The sequence below is a fragment of the Leguminivora glycinivorella genome, chromosome 3 (genome assembly GCF_023078275.1).
Source record: "Leguminivora glycinivorella isolate SPB_JAAS2020 chromosome 3, LegGlyc_1.1, whole genome shotgun sequence".
Classification (NCBI taxonomy): domain Eukaryota; kingdom Metazoa; phylum Arthropoda; class Insecta; order Lepidoptera; family Tortricidae; genus Leguminivora; species Leguminivora glycinivorella.
The window spans coordinates 10,407,867-10,424,882 of NC_062973.1; the positions used below are offsets into that span (position 1 = coordinate 10,407,867).

General features: G+C 36.2%; 1 protein-coding gene across 1 annotated transcript in view; it reads right to left on the reverse strand.

Annotated features, from left to right (window-relative positions):
• LOC125242692 (poly(rC)-binding protein 3) overlaps positions 1–17,016 on the reverse strand; it is a 333,013-nt gene that overhangs the window by 137,208 nt on the left and 178,789 nt on the right. The gene's annotated exons all lie outside the window — the stretch shown is intronic.

Genomic DNA, 17,016 nt, shown 5'->3' on the forward strand with positions numbered 1-17,016 from the left:
ATGTCCAGATAGCGTAATAAGCTCTTTCATCATTTCACCGTAGATGGTGTTGATAGTCTTGATGATCTCTGATCTACACGACCGTGAAGTTTTCGACGAAATTGGTAGTATGTGCGTGAGAGACAGCCTTTCAAACATTCCATAATAAATATGGTTTTAATGTGATTTAACATTTTTTCTACAGTTAGTTGCATAATTATAAACTTTTTTATGTTTGTATGTCCTTCAATCTTCTGATTTTCATGTTTTAATAGTATTTAAGCGATAGTTTAAATTGCCCCCCTTAAATTGCGATGGAGGCTAATTTCGACTATTTGGTAGTTTTAATTGCCCCGCCATATTTTATATGAAAATCAACAACACTAGTGATGTACTCGATTTGAGGTTTTGTATCGATATTAATACCTCATTTAGTGACTCTAGCTCTGGAAAGGGCTAAAAGTATATTTTATTGAACGTCATTGTGTATTATCGATTATTTTAAGCATTTAATCCCTTATTGGTCTGATTATGAACAGAGAATAAGGTGTGCGCCGGTACACGGTATGCACCTATAGACACAGTATCCACAGATTTCTAATAAGCACGATTCCCATCACTACTTAGTATGGAGACCAGTTTTAATTACCCCGCTGACATCTTGTAAGTGTCTTTTACACAAACCGACAGACCTACATAAAAATGAGTGTTTAAGTTAGGATCCTTACGTTTTGACAAACCACATGATATCCGGTTTACCAGTGTAAGTTCACCGTAACGAAACTTATTATCAATAGTTGGAATTCCCCCTCGGCGGGATAATTATAACTATTTCTGCCATCTCATATAAAAATCGTAGTTTAAAGTACACGGAGTCTTTATTTTTGGATGAGAGCCAGATGAAATAAAACCTAGATAACTAATAGCGGATAGTCCGACGGTTCCTCTCTTTGCAGCCATAACCACCGGCAGCTTGGGCCCTGCCCCGCTGCTGGCGGCACCCTAGGTTAGGTTTTTTATAATGTGTTTATATATTTTGTACTGTTTTGTAAGTGTAGGTCTGTAAGTAAAATATAAACTTTATTTTTGTAAACATATTGTAAAAATCCTAGTAGCCTAGAGAATTAAAATAAATACCGAGAGTAATAATTAACTAGATAAACGTAAAACGTAAATATATAACAGTGGAACCGCCCGAATAGCACTCAACCTGTCTTATTACGTCATTACCCTGCATTACTTTACGGACTTTCCCTCTCAAAGATTGTTGTTAAATCAAACAAGAACCCAATCGAAAGTAATACTCCTTCAGGTAGCCGTTGTTAAAAGTAAACAGTTAACTTTGGTTTAGCAATCAATAATTATTTCAGATAACAAAGCTCAAAGAGAGTGGAGATGGAGTGGCACTCCGCAATTTTTAAATTTAACGCGAGCGAAGCCGCGGGCGAAAGCTAGTACCTATATAAATATGTCTGTATTCTTGCACAACAACTCAAGGCGTTTAAGCCTACGCTGAACGTAAATATTTAGTAATATCGTCACTACTTTTAAAAAAACTTGTATCTTTGTCTGTCAATGAAAAGAAAATTGTAGTAAGTACTATGGAAGGCATATAGACTTACTGCGTTTTAACTTTGAGGAACAGCGTGAGATACGAGATTTTTTAAAAGTAGTGACGATATGTAGGTTACTTCTTTCCGCAATCCGATTACTTATTTGAGTGAGTGTTTGTTACGGATTTAGTTACCAACGTAAGAATATGTACACTTAAAAATAATATTAAGCGTAGCTATGTATATACCTATGTTTTTATAGTACGATTGTTTTAGTAAGTATCTATTTTAGTACGCCTTGTCAGATAAAAACAAGATGCCTTTAAAAGCCCTTTTAAAATGGCTCTTAGCGAATCATTAACATGAACTTTTTGCCTGAAACGTCACAAATAATACCTTATAATTATAATGATGAAGGAGATCCTGTTTCATTTAAAAGCTTTCCGTGAGTTTGTGACACAATATTTTTTGACTTATTCTCACGTATTTTTCTTCCATCTAAAAATTATAAATATGTAATATATTAAATATAATGAATAATGATAAAATAAAGTAATTTGTGCCGTAACAGTAGTCGAATGTAGGCGGACGATGTCTCTATCTGAAATTAGCTTTCATCAAACGATACTTTTTATGTTTTTGGTATCTACCTAACCAAAGTCTTTGCGACTTTGCTTTAAATTACATCTCTATTCTCGAGGTTCAAAAGGCACATTTAATTACACCTTGTCGTAAGTAAACCAAGTAAAGGATAGTATTTAGTAGTGCGTTCCTGACGGCAGCCGACCGTGCCATACACAAACACCGAGAGGCACTTGACGGAACAATTTGTTAGGACTGTTCTTTGTAAACGTCTCGCTTTGTGATTCCCGTGAATATAGCGTGAACATTTTGACAAGTGGAATTTGTTTTGTCAGAGAGGGCGGAAATATACATCCTGACATTGATAAGTTTGCGGTCGCGCGAATAAGCTACCGTTCAAGTTTGTTTACTTACCCATTTGTAATACGGCGCAATGTTACCATTCTAGAGCGCTGAACCCTCGACCCGACTGACAATTCACTTCGGTGAGCAATAATGTACAATATGTGGATGGGAAACCACATTTGGGGTGAATTATTTTTAATGTGCCACCGTTGTAAAGTTGAAAAGTGCGTGTTTTTCTTCGTCTTGGTGTCGGGTGTTTTGTAATCAAACAAGAGCTCGAAAGCGAGTGAGGTAAGCCAATAAGACGTACAAAAGGTTTCATGCACTGAACATGCGTTACTTTAAACGCGAATAATAATAGAAAAATATATTGCTCCTTTTATCGTACTTAAAATGACGTCAATACGTGACGTGAAAGTGTGAAATAGTCTGTACTCACATATTTTGCTTATTGACCCACTTGTTCCACGTTTACCACAGTATGGGTCAGTAATATCAAAATCTCAGTCGTGACAAAATATATGTTAGGGTGATATTTATGTACACGCACTGTGTTTCTAAACAAAAGGAATAAATACGTGGCTTTTTAGCAGACAATCGCTACGCGTGACATGCGTATTTTTCCATCGGTTAATTTCCTTCTGTAAAGTTTTAATTCTAGACGTAAAGCGAGCTTAAAAGCGGTGTCTGGCAAGTTTCATCATCGCACAGATGCGTCGGTAGGAAGCTTACTTTGCACACAAAGCCTACAAGTACAAAAGGCTCTGCCTTCGCTCCATTTTGTGTCTGACAAGCCGGGAAGTCGCGGAATGAGGCGCGTCAACTCTGGCTTGACGTCAGCAGTTAAAATGTTAGATGTGTAACTTAGAACGTATGTGCAAGTTTTTAATTCTGCTTCACGAACCGTATTTCTTAATATTGCAAAAGAAGAAATAACTAGAAAAACTATAATATAGATAAAATAATTAAGTTGAAACGAAATCTTAAAGGTCAAGAACACGCAACTGGCTCTGTCACACAAATACGGCAGAGCGATAGAGAGTTATAATTACGATGTGACATGGCCAGAGACTCTTGGCTAGAGACGATATGTGAAAAAGTCCATTATCAGAGATAATCATTGGCAAAGAGAAAAAAACTCTCACATTTAATAAAAACAAGACGGGATTTACAAAACGTAGGTAGTCATTTTAATTATTTATTTGACTGAACGTAATTATTTAAATGGAAACATCAGCTTTGAGAGATCAGTACCGCATTAATTACAGGCGTAATCGGAAAATAATTTTAACATCGTATTTACAAAAATATTTGCTGTTTTCAATAATGTACGAACAAGAACGTATCTTGACGTGGATTTTTATCCAACAAAAACTTTATTTAAAGCAACTATTTATTCACTGATTGCTAAAATTTTAATAGAAAACACACTTTATGTTCGACTCGTTTTGTACATATTATATTTAAACTAGCTTTTTCGGCTTCGCTCGCGTTAGAAAGAGATAAAAAGCAGCCTATGTCACTCTCCATCCCTTCAACTATCTCCACTTAAAAAATCACGTCAATTTATCGCTCCATTTTGCCGTGAAAGACGGACAAACAAACAGACACACACACTTTCCCATTTATAATATTAGTACATATACCTATGGATAGTGGGCAATAAAAAAATTACAAAAACGGGCAAATCTATTTATTTGTCAAACCGAAACATTTTTATAAACTAATAGGTATCTAGTACTCGTAGTTTTGTCTTGTTTAAAACATTCTCTGACATTTTGCTGGGATATCAGTTTTCCATGACCACGGTCAGTGAAACTCGCCGTAACGTTGGAAAATAAATAAATAAATATTATAGGACATTCTTACACAGATTGACTGAGGCCCACGGTAAGCTGAAGAAGGCTTGTGTTGTGGGTACTCAGACTTACGTGGGTACAATACTTATATACATAGAAAACATCCATGACTCAGGAACAAATATCTGTGCTCATCACACTAATAAATGCCCTTACCGGGATTCGAACCCGGGACCGCGGCGTAGCAGGCAGGGTCACTACCGACTGCGCCAGACCGGTCGTCAAAAAGGAAAAGGAAATGGAAAAGGGTCAAATAACGATATTTAATTGCTTTCAGCCTGTAAGTGACTTTAAAAATCTTAATAAAATATTTTGAAAAGTAAATAAATACCATAGAGGAACATAGGGAATACCTTTAAAAGCATTTATCCTATTTCCTCTTAATCAGGCTACATTTTGTAGTCTACTCAGCACGGTGTGAGTCACCCTTAAGCCGTAAATGGATGTGTTGCTGGTTACCTTACCCTTATCTCATTACTTCCGTGACGCTTCCGCTTTCCACCAGACCGTCTACCGTGAGTTTTTGACGGTTATTAATAGGTTACTCGGTATCATAAATCTCATGGAATATGATATGGCATTGACATTGCATGGAGAAAGCGAATGAGATCAAATGGTTACTATGAATTTTATCGTTCGTTTACTTCAAACACTAGAATCAAAAATTGTACACATTTTTTCGTGACGTTACCCGATACCGTAAATGTCAAGGAATATCCTTTGCGCTACGACAAGGGATTTTTCAAGAAGCGAGTATTGACTCAATATTCTGTATAATTTTGCATGTAAAATGGTGCAATAAAGAATATTTACTTACTTATTTAGGGTTTTCAAGAGTCGACAACACAACACAAGTGGCCCTTATAATGTTGCTAATGTCCATGGGCGACGGTTCGCTTCTCATCAGGCGGCTCAAACTCGGCTATCTTTACTTCAAGTCTTTGTTATGAGCCAATTCGATAAGTTTTTTTTTAATTCGATATTTAAACTTGTCTTCAGCTTGTCGTGTCCCGTAGCGTGATACCGACTATCGCATTAAAAAATGTCATTTTGATTGAATGGAGAACTATGAACTGCTTCCCTAAATGGTTACTTACTAAAACCTAAAATAGTTACATTTTGCATATCGTTTACGCTATTGAGTAATTTAACTCTAAAACGTGAAAATCTCACGGTAGAAACTCTGGTAATGCAGTTTACGTATTAAGAAGGTAAAGTGTGTCATACGTGGGTTTTATGTACGTAATAAAAGTTTTTTTACGAAGCAAGTTTGTAATCCGAGAATTTTTTTGTGCAAATAAGTGTGGTAAAAACAGGACAATGTTAAACAAAATAATTAAATAAATATAAACAAGGCACAAAGAGAGTCTTGACAATGGGTACTTCAACCGCGAGTAGAGAGAAAATCTCTTCCATATTCAAGCGATATACATATAATTTTGATTTTGTTTCGCAGTAACAGGGTTTCGGAATAGGTATCGAGACAAACCTTATTGGTTTAACGATACTATGTAAATTAATTAGAGATTTATGTTTGTAATTACCTAAATAAATAAAATAAATAAATAATAAAATAGTAGGCCCACCGTCTTAAGGTTGTGACACTTTCGGACAGTCACCTGCAATAACATATTATACTCTTCAAAGGTCGCTTAAAATTAAATATGCGACACGTTTAAATGACTGTCAGATAGGTATTTTTAACCCCCGACGCAAAAACGAAGGGGTATTATAAGTTTGACGTGTCTGTCTGTTGGTTTGTCTGTCTGTCTGTGTGTGTGTGTCTGTCTGTGGCATCGTAGCTCCCGAAAGGATGAACAGATTTTGATTTAGTTATTTTTGTTTGAATGCCGAATTAGTCGGGAGTGTTCTTAGCCACGTTTCATGAAAATCGGTCCACTATGTAGGGTTTTTTTTTTCAAAATTTTAATTTGCTGTGTAAAAGTATTACATTTTATTGTGGCCTTTGTTTAGAAACATAATATATATTTCTGGACTGTTCTAAGGCCAATAATCCTAAAATACGTTTCGCGTTCTAAGTGAAAACTCGTTTTCCCGATCGAAATCTAGTTCTAAATCATGTCACCTTTACAACAATTTATTTTTGACATTTGATTAATCAAATTACTATTTCACGATACTCGTAACACACGCGACATGTCACTAAGGTAAGGACAATAAATAGAATGCGATGGGCCGCGGTACGTCACCCGCACCTGTTCGACGATTAAACTTTGGACGAACGCAGCATTTAATTTGGAAGCCGATCGCCAGCCGGCCTAGCTGAAGAGACAATCGTTGGCGTTGCCTGGCGATCGGTACGCAGTCTGTCTCTGTCACGCCACTACAGAAGAGTGATAGGGAGAGCTAGCTACGAAACGCTTACGAAGGTTAAGTGATTGTGACGTGTTGCATACATAACCCAGGGCTGCTAAACCTTTATAGCGTGTCGTTACGTCGGGAACAATTTCGATCTAACGCTTGACGGTAAATTATTACGCCGGTCTTTGAATTTGATCTCGAAATTAATTATGTACGGCTAATAACTGTACTTAGTATTGGTTTTTGGATGATTTAGAATTTAAACTATATCATACCATCTCCATATTAACATTTTTGCAGTGACAGAAAAGGAGATTAAAAAAAACTAGGCTCTCAACTTAAAAAGAGGACATAGCAAAAGTGAATGATTTTTGTATTTTTTCAAAGTAGTTCTTAATACCTACATTAAACTAAAACTTTGGCTAAATCAAACAGTTTTAGAATATATATGTTTTATTTTTTTATTTTCATTCATATAGAATTAGTGTGAAATCAGGACAGGAATATATTAGGTACTGAAAATGTTTATTGATCTGAAGCCGGATTGTTTTATAATACAGTTTTATTGCGAACATTAAAGTGGTAGTTTTATAGTTGTCCAATATTCATTGCATTAAGTTTGATATGCATTGATTAGAGTAAATTATGTATAAAGCCTGAGGGTAATTTTCTGAGCTTCCGCTTCAGAGATTGTAACTGCTGAAGTTATATCGATACTAAAGCAACAGCAGCATCAAATGCTGCCAAAGTCGCAATCTAAATGCTACCTTTCAAGAGCTTTGACTTAAAAAAAGTCGGTAACCTACTCCTATAAATCCAATGATGAATATTTTATATAGTCGAGATTGTAACGCGAGCCGTAACCGTGTAAGACGGCGGTGTCTACCCGACGATATTATTTTGGCAATAATATCATACTCTCAGACGCTACGCTGGCACAAGCGAGCAACCGAAATAGTATTAGAAATTCGTATTCTATTATTGAACGTGTACTTTCGTATTTAGGACGTCGTGCTTTTGTTTGGAAGTGTAGCGGTTAACTCGCGATTATGGGATAGCACTTTTTTGTTTGGACGTCTGCCAAACCAGTGTCTTTTTTTATAGTAGTTTAACATGTTAACTAAAAATTAATTCAATTGTTCAGCGGGCTGCAGAGCACATACCTGAAACAAGAGAAAAACAAAGGTTAATAATCTGATATTTTTAACAACAATACATAAAACGTTTAAAACACTAGGTACCTGTAGGGTCACAAAAACAATAATTTTTTTTCGCCCGATTCATCCTAGCCGAGACCTAAAAGTCCTTAAGGTTAAAAGGTACTAAAGAGTTCTGCACTAACTACGAGTATGTTACTCGTACTAGGTCACCAATGTTCGTCTATTTGCCTGTTTGATTATCTGTAAAACTTAAGATATTTCAAAACGACTTTTCACACATCGTTATTCCGTACCAGGGAAAGAAGGAGGAGAAACCGAGGTGAGTTGTAACAGAGGTGAGCTGTGACAAAGTCGTTTTTTGGGAACTTATTAACCAGCCAATTCGCAATAGCGCTCGTTTGCTAGCTTAAAACTTAAAGTTAAAAAAAACCAGCGCTGTTGCGAGCTTGCTAATAGTTAATAAGTTCCTAAAAATCAACATTGTCACAACTCTCCTCTGTCACAACTTACGTCGGCCTCCCCTACTCAGGGCGAGGATGGTATACATTTATACCTTAGCTACTTCACGTTAGCGTTTAATAAATCGAACGGGCTTTTCTATCGAAACGTAAAAGTCCTTTCGAAACGTTCGTGGCTAGCGGCCGATAAGAGGAGCGAGTCGCACTTATGCTGAACAATACGCTTCCGCTTATGGCGCCGGCGTCGGTCGTTGCCTCCGCAACAGCGTAGCGACATGGTAGCAACATTCTAGTGATTATATTACACGCTAGAGTGCGTGTCGAGTTGAAGTTTTCTAGATAAATGAAGCGGGAGAGCGGGAACTCAAGACTTGTAACAATATTTGAAAACGATTGTTTTGTTTTGCAATGCAACATTCAACTGGCAATCAAATATTGTTTTCTGATATAATTGTATGTTCATATTGTTTACTCATTTATTAAAAACATAAGATCCACTTGAATATGCCATGCCTACTTTAGGAACAAATAGTACTTGGTGTGAAGAATTCTGTAATTTGAGACAGACGGTGAACTTTTTTTTTGTTATTAACTGTACGAGTACCTGGTACTGTAGGTTACTTTTTTTTTACTTACGTTTTCATCGATTGATAATTTTTCATTATGATAATTTTGGTAAATAAATAAAATATTATCTTAGTGCTTGATAACCTAATTATTAACGAACAATAATCGATTCAAAACAATTAAAGATTATCTTTACCAAAACTTCGTACTTTACACTTTCCAAAACTTTTGTTTCCCGTCGAAACAGGATGCTCCAATCAAAACATCTATCGGCCCGTTAATAGGAAACGGTTCGGTTCTAATTTAGAACATTCAAGAGATAATCGATGATGTCAAAAGCACCATTAGCGAAGTTACAAATTTACAATCTTAACGGCTCAATTCGAATTTTAAGATACATCAAATATTAGCTCTGGATATGAAGTGGATCTATGTCTGAGTAAAACATGACGTTTCTTCAAATGAACATATTTTTTTACACTCACATATACGAGTCAACGTGTAGTACTCGTAAAGTAGTAGAATCAAGCTGTTTTACCTCACACGATTCTGCTCTCCAATACAGAGAGGGTGCATTTTTTTATATAATAGCAGGCAAACGAGCAGACAAGTCGCCTGGATAATAAGCGTTCACCGCCGCCATTGGACACCCCAAACACTAAAGGGCCAACCCAGGTGCCAGGTGCTTTGCCAGCCTGTATGATTGTAGTACGGTCTTACTGAGGCTATATACAGAGTGTAACAAAAATAGTGGTGATCCGTTTAAGGGCGTATTCAGTATCGTATTCTTATCAGGAAAAAGTAGAAGAATACTGAATACGCCCTTAAACGGATCACCACCATTTTTGTTACACCCTGTAGATTATATTGCAGTACCATGGCGTTTAAAAAAAAAAAGAAGGCAAGAAGGAAAAAGAAGATATTGGAGTTTAATAATGTAAAGTATAATAAATATATGTTAGTAAGTACTTAACTAATTTTGTCGTTGAGAATCTCATAAGATTTAAGGTGAAATTGCTTTCAGGTCGCCACAATTCCTGAACGGCGAAGGCTGACAGACGCATTACGACGCTGATGGAGCAATCAAGGCTCTCTCACTTTAATGGAGCACATTAAAAATCGATGCACTGCGCGAGTGCCCCTTAACATCACGTAGTACTTTGCCATAATGCTATTACTGGAGTGCTTAAATCTGGCGGTATTCGCGGAAAATATTGCCTTTAGGAGATGGTAGTGTCAAAAGGGGTTTTAATAACGTGGCGTAAAGAGATTTCATTTTTTTATACAAGTTAAACTTTTTTATTGAATAACGTAAGACGAATAAGTTAAATAACATAATAAAAACACTTACATTAAATACTTAGAAATAAAAAATGACCGAAATTTTGGTCTTTAGGCCCAGAAGACTGGCCGAATTGGCCCCGCTGGATAGCAATGCACCGATCCACGCCACCGATGCACGGATCACCGCTTAGCGAAATATTGGCCAGCCCTCAACCCTCTGGTTATCTGCACCAGGCAGGCAATTATGGTCGCGCGATAAATGATAAAACATAAGATCGCACTTACTGATAGTGCGATAGGGACTCTATCACGCGACCATGCTACCCGTGCAGAAGCATCTATAAGACGCTTAGACAGCTTCTTATAGAGACGACGCGCACTTTCGTGAGACATTAAAATGTGAGTACAAACGTGTTTTTCGATATTTGGTTTCATATTGTTGACTGAAGGGAACTTTATTGCTCGTGGCTAGACTTCCACGAATGTTTTAAATTTATAATTGGAAGGTTACTGCTTTATTATTTATTTTAATTCGTCGATTTCAGACGTTTTTGCTTGTCAAAATCTTCAAATTTTACACGAATGTTCTTTGCAAGTTCACTACTGTAATCATTTCAAATTATAAGTATTGATTTTCACTTGTGATTTCTTCATCTTTTAGTATTTGACACAGGCCTTTTAAATAGCTGTATTACGGCCGCTTAGCTTTTGCTTCGTAGAATGTTTAATCTTTGTTTATTAATTTAAAAAATGTAGTACTACTTATATAACTACGCCAGATATTTTAAAACTATGCTCCAAAATAATTTCACTACTACATCGAACCACGTGAATAAACAAATAAAATTTCGCAGTAACTAGTAGAAAAAAAGAAAGCGCTTTCCCGGGATGTAAAATATTTGCCTTCAAATAAAATTCACCGGCGAACAAAGTTTTCATAGTCGTGCGTTGCAGTATGATATGTGCTCCAGGACGTTGTTGCACGAGTGCCTCAGACCACCTCAACTATTATATTAGACGGAGCATTCAAGCTAACTCGAAGTCACCACATGGTTTCCCGTAGTAATTTAGTATGGGAACGCAATTGCTTGAACCAGGGTGCGTAGCCGAATGGCACAAACGCTCGCGAAACAAAACGCTCGTAGATATCTATCTCTATCGCTCTTGCTTATTGGTGCGGCAGAGCCAGACTACCTTTTGCGGCGTTTCGTTTTCGTTTCGCGTCGGAGAAATGCCATTCGGCTACGGGGCCTGTTGCATCAACGTTCATAATCAGTACTCGTGTAATTTATGTAGGAATATTTATGAAAAAAAATGTTTGAACCTGGACTATTATCAATGGTGCAAAATGCTACTCAATCGCGCTTCTCTATCGTGGTATTTTACTAGTCAAATTTGTCATAATAGCTAATAAATAATATGTATGGTACTCGAACTTCGTAAACGCTTCATAATGCCAAAGACCTAGGTATTACCTACCTCCGTAGAAGACGAATAAAGTCTAAGAAAAAACCTACCTTGGAACCATAAGAACAAAACAGCTGGAAAACATTATCTCACTTTTCTCTAGAATTACACATTAATCATCACTTAAAATGTTATTATATACTTAAAAAAACTCAAAAAGTATTGAAATCAATCAAAAAACTACGGAAAAATATAATTTCTAAAAAGATTTTCAATCAATAATTGCAATTACGAACGGATGACATCAAAAACTTCTGACATTACGAAGTCTAGATTGTCTATGAATCGTAATGATGGGATGACAACTTATCATTATTAACGATCGATATTAACATTTGAGTTTGTATAGCTTGGAAAAATGCATTGATATTAACTACAATAATTTATCAGATTTTTTAACCGACTTCTTTACGTTTCATTTACACACGTTTCTTTACGTACATTATGATATTTTTTGTTGTATTAATGTTGCTATAAATTGGATACTGAATTAGCTTTTCACAGGATTCTTGCAAATGTGACGAAAAAGAATTAAATTTTGGTTTTTACATAGATATTGTGACGTAAAATTGAAAATCCTCTGATGACGTTAGCAGCAAAATTACATGATTTTATCGACATTTCCAATCACTAGTAGTTGTCTATGACCATATTTGACGTTTCGTTTGTTTACATGATTGTACAAGTAAAGACGAATTCACTTTAGAAAGGTACACTATTTGAGAAACCCCTATGATGAAATATTTAAAGACTTTCGTTTAACCCGTGGAACATGGCGGATCGTCCTCCGATATATTTTTTTATTTTTGCATTCTGCTGTTTAATGTTATAAGTTTGATAGGATATTATGCAGTGAATAGCCTGCGCAAAGAGTGCATTTAATGAAGAATTATTTTGGAGATACGAATAACCAATTCTACGGACATCACTCGGCAGTTCGTGGTCCCGGCCGCCATCATGCTTAGTACTGCTGCTCCAGCAGGGTTAGCACATGATTGCCGCGAGAGTATATCGCCGCGAGATAGACTACCTGTCCTTATGTCATTAATGCAGTTAGAATAAGACGTGTGATCTATATCGCGGCGACATACTCTCGCGGCAATCATGTGCTAGGCCTACTGCTATCCTCCAGTGCATCGCGAAGGCCTCGTTCGCAAAAAAACTACCTATACTGTTTTATATATCTCTGTAATTTACTTGACATTGGCAAAGTGCCCTGGTAGCAGAAAGCCATTATTATACGAATACGAATAAAATATTTAAAATAAATAAAATTACTAACTCTGATAAAATGTGCCTAAATCTATTACTAAAATCTCCATTTTCTGGTTGGAAATAATGTTTTTATTTGGTTACTAGCTTTTACCCGCGGCTTCGCCCGCGTAATAAAAGTATTCATTAAGATTTTCATTTGGATCCGTAGGGACCGTAGGTTTCTCTGTAGGTATCTAGATTATTTCGATTGCACATAATACTTTTGCTTGCAATGATTGTAGAAATATTACACAAAGTCCAGCTTATATTTTGGCTAGTTTATTTAAAAATATATGCATTGTAGCCAAATGGCAACAATATGCATTTAAGGGTTATACTTGATTTTCTTTGATAATGCGGTGTCTGGGTAGTCTGTGACGAGTGCATAGCTTTCCCTAGTGACGAGACTTGCTCGGAAATGAAGGTCGAATTTTACCGTCCCAACTTGAATACTTGTCACCGGAGTTCACTCTGCGAGAATTAATAAATTATTTCTGTCAAGTTATATAAAAATGTTACTACTAACTATAGCTGGTCGTGCGAGTACTTTAAAATTAAGAAAATAGAAACTTTCAATTTATACTGAAATACTATGTTCTGCACGGTTATTATACATACAACGGTTGTGGTTTAAGCCGTTATCACTCAAAACCTCAGACACCCCAACAGATTTTTATTTTTTTAAACTCATCTAGAGTATTCATCTTTTAATCAGATGGTTACTTTTTTTTAAATTGAATTTTTAGATTTTTGTACAGCTCTACTTGACTTTTAGCTCTACACTCAATAAAATAATTGCTAACTATCATCATAAACCTTAAAACTATTTATTTGCGTACGTTACTGCAACGACATAAGGTTTACCAATAGACAGCTAAGATGTCATTGTAAAACACTTTAAAGCTTTGATCATCAGTAAACTTCAAATTGGACAGGTAATCGCAGTAAGCAAATTTAAATCCAATATTCAGAATAAAAATGTCAAAGTTGTAATTAGGTACGAGTTCAATTTGTTATGACTTATGATAAACATTAAGATTAAACTGATAAACAACGTCAAACTCGTAGCGGAAAAAATAATCGCAAACAACCTAACCAGCCAGTATTAATACCTGTTCCTAAATACTGAAAAAAGGTAAACAACCTCTAGCAATGCGATATACACAATGTTTAGTATGGATTACGAATACAATAGAATAGGCACGTAAAAAATAACTAATCAGCTAATTTAAATAAAAATATATTTTGGCTAGTTTATTTAAAATGGCAATGCATTGTATGCAACAATATGCATTTAAGGGTTATACTTGATTTTCTTTGATAATGCGGTGTCTGGGTAGTCTGTGACGAGTGCATAGCTGGAGTGACGAGACTTGCCGGAAATGAAGGAATTTTACCGTCCCAACTTGAATACTTGGAGTTCACTCTGCGAGAATTAATAAATTATTTCTGTCAAGTTATAAAATGTTACTACTAACTATAGCTGGTCGTGCGAGTACTGAAAATAGAACTAATTTATACTGAAATACTTCGCACGGTTATTATACATATAAACCTTTCTCTGGAACCACTTTATATATTGGAAACTGCATCAAAATCCGTTGTATAGTTTCAATCTCTTTGTATCTTTAAAATAAATAGGAACAGAAAGCGGGAAGCAACTTTGTTTTCTGCTATGTAAGAGATGCGTGTTTTATTGTTAAAGGGCTTAAAAACTTTAGTCATCATCCTCCTTGCGTTATCCCGGCATTTGCCACGGCTCATGGGAGCCTGGGGTCCGCTTTGACAAAAAAAAATCCGCTTTGAAAAACTTTAGTAACCCGTTTAAAATTATTTAATACTTTTGACACTCCTCACAGAATTTTATACATACTCGTTAAATAAATAGGCTATTAAATTTTATCTACCTACATAGAAGTGGTTACCCTCATCTGGCAGAATAATTTTGGTCAGAAACACACTTCGCATAACATGTTTCGCAGAAACACTTATTATGGTCGAATGTTAATTTTGCAGAAAAAGTAGTTGGCATTATTACTACCTCGCCTACGACACACTTGGCAGAATATTGTTCTGCAGAATATTACCTTGGTCGAATTAGATTTAGCATAATTTTATATACCATAATAATCATATAGCATACTATTACAAGAGCAAGATTCTGACACGCTATCAAAAAGGAAATACTATCCTCGAGCCACCGTTAGGTACGACGACGAGCGAAACGAGGAGGAGTGTTAGGTATCTTGCATCTCTAATACGTCGGGCTATCAAAAACCAAATTGAAAGGAGAATGACAACTATGCCGCCTAAATATTCTGCACAAATATTATCTGTGAATGTACTATTAGACTAGAAGACTATTTTGCTCATTAACATTATGCCAATATACCATTCAGTATTATAAAAATCTGCGAAATGATTTACGCCAAAGTATATTCTGCGCAAGGTGTTTCTGCCAAACGTGACTTCTGCCTGGAACTATTATACGAATCAAATAAATGCGAAAAAAGTTTCTGCCAGACATTAGTGAACCAGATAGAAGGATTATGAAAACCGTAAGATATACCTGCCTATTTACTTCTCCCTTCAACTTACTAATTTTTATTGCTTTAAAAAGAGACAAAAATCGTCACACGTCGATTATATTTGTGTCGGGTTCATCCAACATAAAGAAAGTTTCACGGAGTGCGCCCCGAGCGTTCCGAGATTTGTACAGAACCCTCTTAGCCTTTCACCTACATAGCAGCTCTTGACACGGCGTCAAATGTTGACATCGACCCCGGTTGTTACGCGTCTGTAAGGAAGCGTTTTGTGAATTGGTACAATACAGTAAAAATACATGTCTCAACAGTCTCTTTTATTTGTTACATTTGGCGATAACTTATGGTGCTCCACACTGGGCTGCTATAAATGTTATATTATAACATAGTGTGACAAGGATAGCGCGCTATCGCGTCATCGCGCTGTATCTTTTACACCATGGTATCTTATACTATTAAACGAGCAATTCTTGTATATTTATTTATTTATATATACCGACGATCTCGGAAACCGCTCTAACGATTTCGCTGAAATTTGTTATGTGGGGGTTTTCGGGGGTCAAAAATCGATCTAGCGTAGCCTTAGATCCCGGAAAACGCGAATTTTCGAGTTTTCATGAGTTTTTCTTTCGCGTTTGGAAACGTAAAATATGGTCCTTAATTTCACCGCGCGCGCATCGATTCCGCTTACCTCAGTCGTACGAGGTCGGTCTAATGTACGCAGATAGATCGTAGGTGTCAGGGTTTCGAATCCCGGCCAGAAATTAAGTTTTTGTTTTTTTCCTTTTTTTTGTTTTTGTATTTATAAGAGTTTTTTTTTTATCTAAAGACGTGATATATTAAAATAGAACCGAGCGAAGCTCGGTCGCCCAGATATTAACATTTATAACAGCCTCTGCGGGAACACTATTAAGAACTTAACGAACATCATAATGTACAGGGGCGTTTAAATTTGATATTTTTTATGTTTAATTTGTTTTGGATTAATTTCCTCCCATAGGTGGCGTAGAAGTCAACTGTGAGACATGGGTTCCATTGTGATGTGCGCGATGGGCTGGCAACCTATCAATGAATCACGATTTCGTTTCGTTTCAAGCCCTTATATACCAAGAGTGGTACTGAAACTTGAGCAGGATCATGTACTCTGCCTACCCCGTTTGAGAATACAGGCGTTTGTTTACGTATATGTATGTATTTGTTAAAGTTACAAGAGTACATTTGTATGGAGAAATTACCACTCCCGTACTTTTAATCTACAACAAATTAAGTGCCATCCCCTTTTCAAACAAACGTGGCTAGGTAGTCAAAATCACAGCGTGTATTTTAAAAAAGCCAAGTGTTTTAAAACTCCCAACTTTTTAAATTTAGTGAAGCAAGTAATTTCTGTCATCGAGTTATCTCCGCTCGGCTTACTGAAATGACAGGCCCCTCTCAAAGCCTAAAACATTATAAACAAACGGATATTACTGTCAGCACTGTTCAAAAAAGGGTTGTGCTTCGTGAAATCGAAGGCTTAATAATAAGTGTTACCCACTTGGCAAATAAAAAAAAAATGTTCGGAGCAGTAACACATACTCGTATTTTAATTTCGTTCTACCTTCGTTGTGTCTAGTTCAAAATTATCCATCAGAAAAGTTTCAAGT